Source organism: Entelurus aequoreus, linkage group LG07 (assembly GCF_033978785.1).
Source record: "Entelurus aequoreus isolate RoL-2023_Sb linkage group LG07, RoL_Eaeq_v1.1, whole genome shotgun sequence".
Taxonomy (NCBI): Eukaryota; Metazoa; Chordata; class Actinopteri; order Syngnathiformes; family Syngnathidae; genus Entelurus; species Entelurus aequoreus.
The window spans coordinates 71,302,280-71,315,480 of NC_084737.1; the positions used below are offsets into that span (position 1 = coordinate 71,302,280).

General features: G+C 38.2%; 1 protein-coding gene across 5 annotated transcripts in view; it reads left to right on the plus strand.

Annotated features, from left to right (window-relative positions):
- Nucleotides 1–13,201, plus strand: part of kazna (kazrin, periplakin interacting protein a) — a 556,243-nt gene that overhangs the window by 105,768 nt on the left and 437,274 nt on the right. The gene's annotated exons all lie outside the window — the stretch shown is intronic.

The window sequence follows — 13,201 nt, forward strand, 5'->3', positions numbered from 1 at the left end:
ATAATGTAAATTGAATTGGGGGTTTAATCACCAAAAATGATTACCAGGCGCGGCCACCGCTGCTGCTCACTGCTCCGCTCAGAGTAGTTTATAAACAATGTAATTTAGTAGGAACAGATTATACCGCATTTTCGGACTAAAAGGCGCACTTAAAATGATTTAATTTTCTAAAAAATCGACAGTGCACCTTATAACTCGGTGCGCCTAATGTACGGCATAATTCTGGTTGTGCTTACTGACCTCTAAGCAATTTCATTTGGTACATGGTGTAATGATAAGTGTGACCAGTAGATGGCAGTCATACATAAGAGATACGTGAAGACTGCAATACGATTGCAGTAAACACCAAAACTTTAAATGTACCATTGAGAATACAGAACATTACACACGGCGCTCAAAAATCTGTCACACTGTTTTAAGTACGACTTCGGAAAGCTATGAAGCCGCACCGCTTGATGGATTGTCGGCGCCTTAAACATACGAGTATTATTAGGGTGTGTCTATAAGGACCGCAAAATGGCACCCATTAGCAGACATATTACCTGGCGTTTTGTTTCACAATATTATGCAAAACCAACTTTTCTTACGTTCTGGTACCTGCTGATCAGTGACGTGCAGTCACTAGAGGCAGGTGAGGCGGGGCCTCACCTAAAATGTAAAAAAAAAAAAAAAAATGTAATTGTTATATGTATCCAGTGATTATACTATAAAGTTATTTTCCATTTAACTTCACCAGTTTTAGATTACTTTTATTCAGAATCGCTGAATTTTCACATTTGCCGTTCAAATACTGAGAAGAGACGGTGCGGTGATCAGCAGCCAGTTGAGGCACGTCACTGCGTTGTGCCTCAACATGGATTGCGGACTCGGCTAACTGCTGGCCTGCTGTGCAGTGAGACCGTACTGCTCTATGAACTATATTATACATTTCCATAGTTTAGTTAGCTGAGGTATATAATGTACAGTGTATTTTGTCAACAACTGTATGTGTGTAACGTATTTCTTGTGCTGAGCGATCATAAAACTGCTGCGAAGACACACTGGCAAAGGCTCGGGGGGAGGGTGCATGTTATATCAACTAAAGCCCACACTTAAACTTTCCACGTGCAAGATTAAATCTATTGTAACCTATTTTTATGGGCTTTCCTCTTTGTGATGTTAATTCCTGTCACACGCTGTTATACAGTATATGCCTTGCGCTCTTATTTTGAAGGCGCTAAGAGCGGAAGTGATGACACGTTGGAGTGGAGCGGAGGTTTTTGAAAGAAGGTAAATAAAGTGGTCCTCGTGTAAACTGGAGCCTCCGTGTTTATTATTTTGTAGTTTCCTACAGTATATGCGACATTTATAAACCCTCGGTTACACTAATTAAAAAAGTTATTTAATAAGAAGCCAAAAAGTGCAAAAACAATAATGTTCGTGTTGGAGGAGTTGTGAATGACCGCAGGGCCACAACATTAGGTACACCTGCAGACTGCCTAGATTGGTAACACTTTAGTACGGGGAACATATTCTAAGTAACAAAGACTTAACTTAGAGTTATTTGGTTAGGGTTCGGGTTAGGGTTAGGGTTAGAGGGTTAGGGCCAGGGTTAGAGGGTTTGGGTTATAATAAGGCCATGCCGAATAAGGCATTAATAAGTACTTAATAATGACTAGTTAAGAGCCAATATGTTACTAATTTGCATGTTAAAGGCCTACTGAAACCCACTACTACCGACCACGCAGTCTGATAGTTTATATATCAATGATGAAATCTTAACATTGCAACACATGCCAATACGGCCGGGTTAACTTATAAAGTGCAATTTTAAATTTCCCGGGGAACTTCCGGTTCAAAACGCCTTTGGAGGATGACGTATGCGCGTGATGTAGCAAGTTTAACAGAGGTATGGCTTCCCCATTGAAGCCAATACGAAATAGCTCTGTTTTCATTTCATAATTCCACAGTATTCTGGACATCTGTGTTGGTGAATCTGTTGCAATTTGTTCATTGCATTATGGAGAAAGAAGCTGAGCAAGCAAAGAAGAAAGTCTGTGCGAAGCAGAGTATTTTGCGAGGGAAGTCAGCAACACAACACAGTCGGTGTTTCATTGTTTACATTCCCGAAAGATGCAGTCAAGATCGAATAACTCGGACAACAGAGACTCTTACCAGGAGGACTTTGACTTCATTAACAGACGCAGACGCGATACCGTGAGTACGCTTCCAAACATTTGATCGCTTGCTATGACTAGCTCGAGCTAGTAGCTAGTAGCTAGGAGCTAGCATAACAAACACCTAGGTGTTTTTATGTGGGATTCATTTGTGGCATATTAAATATAAGCCTGGTTGTGTTGTGGCTAATAGAGTATATATATGTCTTGTGTTTATTTACTGTTGTAGTCATTCCCAGCTGAATATCAGGTCCCACCCGCGCGCTTCCAAACATTTGATTGCTTGCCCGTACGTGCGTGTCATGTACGTAACTTTGGTTAAATATATAAGCTTTATGAACCTTGGGTTAGGTGAATGGTTCTTTGGGCTGAGTGAGTGTGTGTGTCGTGCAGGTGTTTGAATTGTATTGGCGGGTTATATATACGGGATCCCGTCCATGTTACCCGCTCGAGCTATAACTAGCTCGAGCTAGTAGCTAGTAGCTAGGAGCTAGCATAACAAACACCTAGGTGTTTTTATGTGGGATTAATTTGTGGCATATTAAATATAAGCCTGGTTGTGTTGTGGCTAATAGAGTATATATATGTCTTGTGTTTATTTACTGTTGTAGTCATTCCCAGCTGAATATCAGGTCACCCCCGGCTCTCACAGCATCTTCCCTATCTGAATCGCTTCCACTCCCCACTAGTCCTTCACTTGCACTTTACTCATCCACAAATCTTTCATCCTCGCTCAAATTAATGGGGAAATCGTCGCTTTCTCGGTCCGAATCTCTCTCACTTCATGCGGCCATCATTGTAAACAATAGGGAACTTTGCGTATATGTTCAATTGACTACGTCACGCTACTTCCGGTAGGGGCAAGTCTTTTTTTTATCAGATACCAAAAGTTGCGATCTTTATCGTCGTCGTTCTATACTAAATCCTTTCAGCAAAAATATGGCAATATCGCGAAATGATCAAGTATGACACATAGAATAGATCTGCTATCCCCGTTTAAATAAAAAATAATCATTTCAGTAGGCCTTTAATAAGCAACTAATTAATGGTGAATATGTTCCCCATACTAAAGTGTTACCATGTTTTTTTTTACTGGTGCACAAAATGAACCGTGCATGAACATCACCTTGTTCAAACAACAAAACCAACACAGTGCATAAACTCACAACAAATTACACATCTGCAAATCAGTCTGACTTCTGCTGTTGCCGTATCCGTAATACGCCGATAGGGAGAAGTTTTTATTTACCCGACTCACCGAACCCCTAGGGTTCGATCGAACCCAGGTTAAGAACCACTGCATTAGAGCCAATGGGAGATCCTCTATTCCGCCCATAAAACCCAATAAATAACCATCCAATAACAATACTCAATTTACATTTCGTGACTTGAATATTAACCAAATATTAGGGATAGTGTTATTATAAGCACTAACGCACACAAACTATTCATAGCAGCGCTGTGATCACTAGCTTGTGTGCCAAAATTGCCAATATTGACATCATCAGCTAGTCTGCTGCTTCCTCGCCTTGGTGCTGATGAAAGTTTATTCTAGATTATGAATCATGCCTCTCACCTTGATAGTAGAAGGATGTAATCGGAAAAGTTGGTACACTTTGACAGGCAATTTAAACCTGGAAATGGCGAGAAATGTTGCGAACCAGGAGACGACGAGCAGGTAAGATGCTTTTTAATGTACTCCAACAGAGAGGAAGCAGTCTTGCATCTAACAGTTCTAAACATAAAGCAATCTTCGAGCACTGAGGAGCGTGCGAGACAAGCATAAATAGAAACGTGCTGATTGGCGTGGACCGGCTGCCAATCAACAGCAGGTGAGGGAAAAAACACAGCGCTCAGCGGGACGAGCAGGAAATGGAAACAAAATAAGAACACTGATGGGAAGTAAATACAAAACAAGGAAGCACAAACAGAAATGAAGTGACAGATCGTCGCAAGAAAGACACGACGACGCTTGGTTCCACCCAACTTTTCCTCGCGAGGATTATGAGTCATTCTTCCTCTAAACGGGAATATAACAAGATGCTGTCAGTCGGCGTCCTAATGACAGCAGACATTGTACAGTCAGCAGGGGCGTCACTAGCTTTTAAGGACAGGGGGGGCTTAGCCCCCAGCAGATGCACAGGATGCGAGCGAACGAGCACAAAACTTCACAAACGGCTAACAAAGACTTAGAAATGAATCATTGTTATTATTATTATTTCAGTGGGTTTATTTTCAATCTGTGTTCAGTACAACAACAAACATGGGTTTGCACAGTGACATTTTGTTTACAGCATCAACAAGAAACAATGACTTGCATGATCCTTCAAGATACACTGAAACACAATGAAAGTCATGGCAATAGCCTCTATGTTATTCATTCACAACATAGAGGCTAATGCCAACACTTTAGCTCACAATAAAATAATTGTTTGTTCCCAAATATTCTGAAGTTGCAGAGATTACATTTTGGGCACATATGTGACTAAAACGGTTGTAAATTCAAGCCCTGGAAATATTACTTAATTACTTGAATTAAAGTAATATCTGGATCGGGATAATTTGGCTTGTATATCCATCCATCCATTTTCTACCGCTTATTCCCTTCGGGGTCGCAGGGGCGCTGGAGCCTATCTCAGCTACAATCGGGCGGAAGGCGGGGTACATCCTGGACAGGTCGCCACCTCATCGCAGGGCCATGGCTTGTATATAATATATTTGTATATATATATTATGGCAAGCCGTTAAGGAAATTAAATATATATGGAAGTCTGAATAGAAATGAGAAACGTTTATATATACTGTAAATAAGAAAGACTGATCTGAAAAAGAGCCAAAGCTGTCAAAGAGCTGAGGGACCATCTTCAAAGTGCAATGCTGAAACAAATAATGCAAACATTAAAATGTAACTTCCAGGGCTTGAGATTAACGTAGTCCCGTCGTCCCGGGGATGGTAAAAAAAAATGCACGGGACGATGGCTTTTAACCATTTTTTTTCTTTTTCTTTTTATGTATTTATTCATTTTACATTTTATATTAAATGTCTTGGTTTTTCCACCCTCTAAAAATCCTATGAAATGTTTAACAAGACATCCTATAATAATACAACAGCTATTAATGTAACAATACAATAAAACAAATATATTTAATGATGTTTTTTTCATTATTTTTACAATAGGCTAATGTATATTACTTTATACAGATTCTACAAGAAACACAACTTAAAAACTAAATGATTTACAATTGCAGACACAAGGTTCTTGTTCTGCAGTGCTGTGTGCTAATGTGCTTCGTACACCTGCAGGACCGCAAGCAAGGTCGCATAGAAAAAGCGGACTGGATTTTGAGTGATGTGGGCATTTTCTATATGAACAAGTGGAATGGATTGGATACCGATGCACTAAAGGGGCTCTCTACCTTACCCTAAAATAGGCCTAACAACGCCAATGACAGTAAGTGATGTTGTATTATGTTTGTTGGCTCCCATGAAGTCTGCAGTGAGTAATCAGTGATGTCGTCGAAGAAAAACAAACAAACGATGTGATGCTTTTTTTAAATGAATGCTTAAAATAAGCAAACTATGTAAATATTACATGCTATTATAAATTAGCCCGTAACTACAATGCATATATACTTACATCATGTATATAAAACGTTGATGGAGGTGTTTAGATTGTTTTAAGGGCTTTACAGGCAGAATAGAGCGTATAAATCGTATTTGTTGAAAATTTAGAATGCATAAAAAAAAAAAAACGTGTGTTCTCGTCTTACATAAGAATTGTGAATGATGGGCAAAATTCCCAAAAAAGTGCAGTTCCTCTTTCAATTAAAAATAATTTTCGCCTAACTATAAGCTCGCTGGGACCAGCAGGAATGAGCACATTTTGTTTTAAGTTACACAAATGATATTTCCATAGGGAGAATCACAGTCACTCACCTTTCTAAAGTTTGATAGCCTGTGTGATGTTTTCTGCAGCAGGAGAAAGAAGAACCCCCTGCTAAGTATTCAATAGGCAGCGAGTGCCATTCTCTGTCACATGGCTACTTTCAATAAGATCAGTGGTCGATTTCAAGTAGAATCTTATGTAACAAAGAAATGGGCTTGGATTTGTGCGTGCGGACACTTTTATACATCTGAATTTTCTGGATTTGATCGTATGTTCATATTTGAAAGTAAAGCCCTTCAACTCTTTGGGAATGCAGCAGGCCTGGGCAATTATTTTGACTCGGGGGGGCCCAAATTTAGAGGAAAAAAATGTGTCAGGGAGCCGGTGTATCTGATTTTTAGGAACACTAACAAAACCTCACCATAGTGTCTGATTGAATGCTAAAAACCTAATGGACAGACCGCCTTAAAAAACGGAATGGAATTGTATATTTATTTACTGAATGAGACACCCAGAATGTACATGAAAATAAAAAATGTGGGATTTACAATATTAACTACGAACGATAAAACACTGAATATTGACAATCTATGAACGTCACACCCCCTCTCAATCGACATATTTTACAATCAACAAAAATGCAACAAACACAGTGAAATATGAAAGCGAAGGCTAAAAAAACCCACCTACAATCTGATATATCTGATATATCACTAAACTTTGGGACTCTGTCGTAAAAATCTCCTTCCGCGTCTTTCCCTGACACCCGCATTTCAGGCTGGGCGCTGTGGAAACACTCTGTGGAAACGCTCCCCACCCACACTGCTTGGTGCCTCGTCTGAGCTGCTGTGACTTAGATTACCTTAGTAACTAGTACATCATGCAAAAGCGCAGATTCCAACAATTTAAATACTTTGTATAGTTCAAGACTTACGGTCATTTGAAAACATCACTGCACATTGTAATGGCAGCTACATTTTCCATCTTAAAGATCTAAAAAAAATATTTGGGAATGTTCGGCGGGCCGTATTGAAAAGCTGGACTAGAGCAACATTTTGTCATGATCACTGACCTTATTGCAACCTGCACCACATTTCAGGTACCATCCATAGTGTAGGTAAAGGAACATGCACGGTCAAAATAAATTGCTTGCTTAATCTGCGTTAATACATGTTTAGTGCAATGTTTTTTTGTGATTAATTGCATGTTTTAAATATTTACCTTTCACAGCGCTAATTTCAAAATCAACATATTTGTTTTGATGTTTATGTTTTCTACTAGTTTTTTTGCCTCTCCCAGGTTATTTCTCCCCCTCTACAGCGTCCATTACAATCATATATGCACATGGGACATGGCCAATTATGCAAATTTGAAAATAAGCCCCTCAATAAAAAAACAAACACTACACTGTAAAAAAAAAAAAAAGTTGAGAAAACGCACATTTTCAAGGCAACATGATGCAACAAGATTTTTGCGTTTTCTCAACTTTTGACTGCTATTGTTAAGATTTACAAGTTGAGATAAGAGTTATGTGACATATGACATATGACATATATGACATATGACATAACTCTTATCTCAACTTGTAAATCTTAGTTAAGTCAACAATAGTAGTCAAAAGTTGAGAAAACGCAAAAATCTTGTTGCATCATGTTGCCTTGAAAATTTGCGTTTTCTCAACTGTGTGGCCCTAACGTTTTTCATAAAATATATATATTTTATGAAAAACGTTGGGGCCACACATTGTCAATTGTCATTGATTTAATACAGAGGTTTCAAATGTACGGCCCGAGGGCCGGATCAGGCCCGCAAACAGGTTTTATCCAGCCCGCGGGATGAGTTTGCGAAGTATAAAAATGAACCTGACATTTTTTAATGAAAGAAATATCTTTTCTAAATGTGTCCACTGGATGTCGCTATAGCAATTCCTTGTATCTTTGTAGATGATGCTGCATATGTACAAAATAAACCACATGATGTTAGTACATCAGTCGAGGAAAATGATCAAACTACATAAATAGCATACTGTCATTTGATTTTGATATTTTTTTATCTTGATAGATTGAAAAGTAACACCAATGAGTTGACTGATGAACATTATCACATAATTTTTTCAGAAAATATAAATAACGACAAATAAAGATACAATACTATTAACTGCAACATGTAAGTGTAAAAAAAAAAACCCCGACAACATTATGATTTGTACAATTTCAGAATGGGCCCCGATCTAAAATGAGTTTGACACCCCTGATTTTAAATCTGATCAGCACAAATCCCATAAGAGTAAAGGGACCCCAGGCAAAAAAAAACCTGCCCTAGAGGGTTCATAAAAGAATAATCAAAAATGTATCATTATTAAAACCATAATTTTAATGTTTGAATCCATGGCCAACCTTCTGTCAGAAGCAATGTCCTACCCTAATATTTCCTTAATCCTCGACTTTCAGCTTGTGTCCTTTAATGCAGTGTTTTTCAACCTTTTTTGAGCCAAGGCACATTTTTTGCGCTGAAAAATTGCAGAGGCACACCACCTTCAGAAATCGTTAAACTAAACTCAGTTGAGAGTAAAAAGTCGCCGTCGCAATTGTTGGGTATGACTTTAAACCATAACCAAGCATGCATCAATATAGCTCTTGTCTCAAAGTAGGTGTACTGTCACCAACTGTCACATCACACCCTGACTTATTTGGACTTTTTTGCTGTTTTCCTGTGTGTAGTGTTTTACTTCCTGTCTTGCGCTCCTATTTTGGTGGCTTTTTCTCTTTTTTGGTATTTTCCTGTAGCATTTTCATGTCTTCTTTGAGCGATATTTCCCACATCTACTTTGTTTTAGCAATCAAGAATATTTCAGTTGTTTTTATCCTTCTTTGTGGGGACATTGTCGATTGTCACGTCATGTACATTGTGGACGCCGTCTTTGCTCCACAGTAAGTCTTTGCTGTCGTCCAGCATTCTGTTTTTGTTTACTTTGTAGCCAGTTCAGTTTTAGTTTTGTTATGCATAGCCTTCCCTAAGCTTCAATGCCTTTTCTTAGCGGCACTCACCTTTTGTTTATTTTTGGTTTCAGCATTAGATACCTTTTACCTGCACGCTGCCTCCCGCTGTTCCCTACATCTACAAAGCAATTAGCTACCGGCTGCCACCTACTGATATGGAAGAGTATTACACGGTTACTCTGCCGAGCTCTAGACAGCACCAACACTCAACAACAACACATCATTTGCAGACTATAATTACTGGTTTGCAAAAAATATTTTTAACCCAAATAGGTGAATTTAGATAATCTCCCACGGCACACCAGACTGTATCCCACGGCACACTAGTGTGCCGCGGCACAGTGGTTGAAAAACACTGCTTTAATGTAACCAATAACCAACCTACAATCAATTATTATAAATGTTTGGAATATAGTTCTGAATGGCACTCGTATAATAATTAATCTGTTGTAAATTTGCATTGTTTCGCTGATTGAGCAGAGAAAAATGATGGCTGCAAAGTTCTTGCTTTTATTCTCTCTTTAACTTTTTTCTGTAATTTCTTCACTGCAAATTTCAAACCCACTGAAAGACTATCAATTATTTAAAAAAAAAAAGAAGCCATTTATCATCAAAGCAACTTCATGTATAAATGCTTATAATAAAAAAAGGCCTGTGTTAGAGGTTATGCAAACATTTGATATCTAAAATCAATAAGCACTTTCCTTTTGTAGAGAGATAAAAAACCACACCACTCATCTAACATTAAAAAGTCGAATAGGAGCTCTAGTAAAAATAATTGTTTGTTGTTGATGACTAGTGCACATGGTTGACTTTACTCGGACAGTTTTAGAATGTTTTTTAAAGTAAGTATTCCCATGTTTCCCCAACAGCAACACAAACTAATTACTCGGTTAATTCTCTCAATCGATCCAGAATTAAATGCCTGTGAGCTGAGCCGGTCTGCAAACATTCCGGTGCGGAGGGACGCAACCTTCAAACACATAACGCATGTGTGTGGTCAAATGGCAGAAAACTAGGGACGAGATTCAAACCTGGAAAAAATGGCGTCAGTTTATGGTTCAATGCTGGACAACCACTCAGGGAAATAGTTTGGTTTTCTTCCTGGGATTTGGCAATGTTTATGCTGTAGGGCCATTTGGGGCTCTTCTGCCTGTGTGGTGACACTGTTGTTGAGTATCATTATTGTACTAAAAAATATATTTTGAAAGACTTGTTATGATTGATTACAAACCAAAGCACACAGTGTCGTCCTCAATGAATTGTATCCTATTAGTCTATGGATTTACTATTATGTTCAAAAAGCCATAATATTTAATTAAATAGTCATATAAATGCTTTGGAGCTTTCAAAGGAAATATTTGCATATCACGCCATTGCTAGACTGAGTTTGCTCGGCAATGCAATTAGTCTGACAGCCACTATCACAGAAAGCCATATTGTGTATGTGTTTTCTTTATTTTCTGTCATGGAACATTAAACATCAAATGTTGTTGTTTTTTCTTGACAATTATTTCCATGTGCCGCCAACCCTCATTTGTTTTATACATCCGTGAGAAAAAACAATCGCATTAAAGCCCTCAGCATTCAGTTTTCTTTGAATGATAGAACATGGTGTCAGGCATTGTAAATGTGATTTGAAATATTAACATCGCAATCATAAATCTGACGGTGTCTTCCACCAAGTAAGGCAAACTTGTCTGATCACTGGAACATTTTGTTAAGATAAGAATATCCATACACATCAAATAAGCCCCTTGGTCTCAAGGGATCAAAAAAAGTCATTCGGCCGTAACACTTTAATAAATAAAAGCTTATCTTGCGGCGCAGCCGACAGTGATTATGATTCAATTTCCCCGGTGTATCTTAGACGAAAGAAGATCTATAAGAGATGGAGAGAGGACTATATGAATGTGGTGTTCAAGGAAAGTCAGCTCTCCACCCATCAGTCCAATATTAAAATGCAGCTTGGAGATTCAACCTTCTTGGAAGAAGTCCTCCATGTTCTGCCAGAAATTCACATAAAGGTCAGTGAATCAAAGTCAAGCCAATATTGGGCATCGGAAAGTGCCGTAAAGACCCCAAACCTCCTCATATAACTGTACTGCGTAGTTCAGATAGTCTGTAACGGTATGCTGTAATCACCGTTTGATATGTACCTCGTCTGTTGTCATGGCTCGTCATTTTTAGGTACAGTAAGAAAACAAAATATCGAAACATGAATCTGCTGAGCTAGTTTACAATGTTTTTTTCAATTCAGGGTTCGATTCCCTGGCTCTGAGTCTTTCTGTCAGGAGTTTGAATTGTTCTCCCCAATCTCTTCAGGTACTCCGGTTGGACAAGCACCTGGGGATAGGCTGACTGGTGTCACTAGAATTGGCCCTGGTGTGTGAATGTGAGTGTGAATGTTGTCTATCTGTGTTGGTCCTGCAATTAGGTGAGTGACTTGTCCAGGGTGTACCCTGCCTTTTGCCCGAGTGCAGCAGGGATAGTCCCCGAAAGGGACAAGCGGTAGAAAAATGGATGGATGGGCAACAATGCAACCTAATGCAACACTAACAGTTTTTACGGTTTGAATTGTTAATGTAAAAATTGATGTTTCTTATTAGCCACACGGTAATCGAGTTTGCATGTTCTCCCCATGTTAGAGTCCGGCAGAGCATCTGGTGTAAAAACTGAGCCAAACTAATCATGCGACAGACTTTCTGTTATGTTGTAATACTTAATCAACTGTTGTTACCGTTTTGTTACCCTATTGTTAGTACTATTGATGAATTGATCAGATCTGACCAATCCAATCTAAGACTATAGATCTGAAAGACAAACTGAACAGTCCAGTTCAATTGATTGAATGCCAGGAGAATACAATGACCTGTATGTTGAAGAGGTTCATTTAGCCTACTAATGTGTATTTATAAGTGGTTGATTGAGAACATCTATATGTATCCATTATTGTTACCTATTTTCTACAGTTTTTTACCTTATTTCAACACATTTTTACACTTGATAACACTTAACTTCGGTGATCCTGACCACCTTTCAAAGTGGTTTAGAACGGTGTTCGACTTTACAGGTTCAATTTTAGAGATGGGTCCCTTTGACATTAGAATCGATATGGTTCTTAACAGTACCAATGTTTGATACATTGGTGTGTCTTCATGTGTTGAAAAATGTTATTTTGTTTTTAGTTTTTATTTAACATTAAACACTTATTTAATAATGATAACTATGCTGTCTGTTTGTTATATCTTGATTTCTTACACTTGTCAGTAGGGCTGGATATCATGGCCAATTTCCCAAATCTATTAGGTTTTGATTTATAAGGTTCGAAATACATTAGTCATTATTCAATTTGATTCAATTTAAACTACACCTAAATATTAAAATTGTTTTATAACTGTTAAAAAAAAAAAAAAAGTACTTTGTTTTATCTCTTTACTATAAACAATTTTGGAAATTTTAAACGGGAACTGCACTTTTTTTAAAATTTTGCCTATCGTTCACAATCATTATTAAAGATATGACGACAGATGTATCTTTTTTTTTAATGAATTGTAACTCGTAAAGAAACATGAATAAAAGTCCACTTACAATGGAGCCAATGCGAGATTTTCTATTTCGCCCATAAAACCCAATAAATAACCATCCAAAAACCGACAACAATACTCCATTTACATTATGTGACTTGAATATTAACCAAGTATTAATGATTCATCTTTTTTGTGCCGCTTGTCCCTCTTGGGGGCACTCGGACGGAAGGCTGTGTACACCCTGGACAAGTCGCCACCTCATCGCAGGACCAACACAGATAGACAGACAACATTCATATTATAAGTGCTACACAGACAAACTATTTATAGCGGCGCCGTAACCACAAGCTTGAGTGTCAATGTTAACATTATCGACTAGTGAGCGGCTTCTTCGCTTGTGGAAGTTTATTCTCGGTCATAAATCATGCCTTTCACTTAGATAGTATAAGGATTAGGATGTATTCGGACAAGTTGGTCAACTTTGACATCCAATGGCTAGAACGACACAAAGAGACTCTTGGTTCCACTCCCCTTTTCCTCGCGAGGATTGATTCAATCTTCATTTAAACGAGAATATAATAAGATTTTATCAATCAGCATTCTAATGACAGCAGACCTTGTACAGTAAG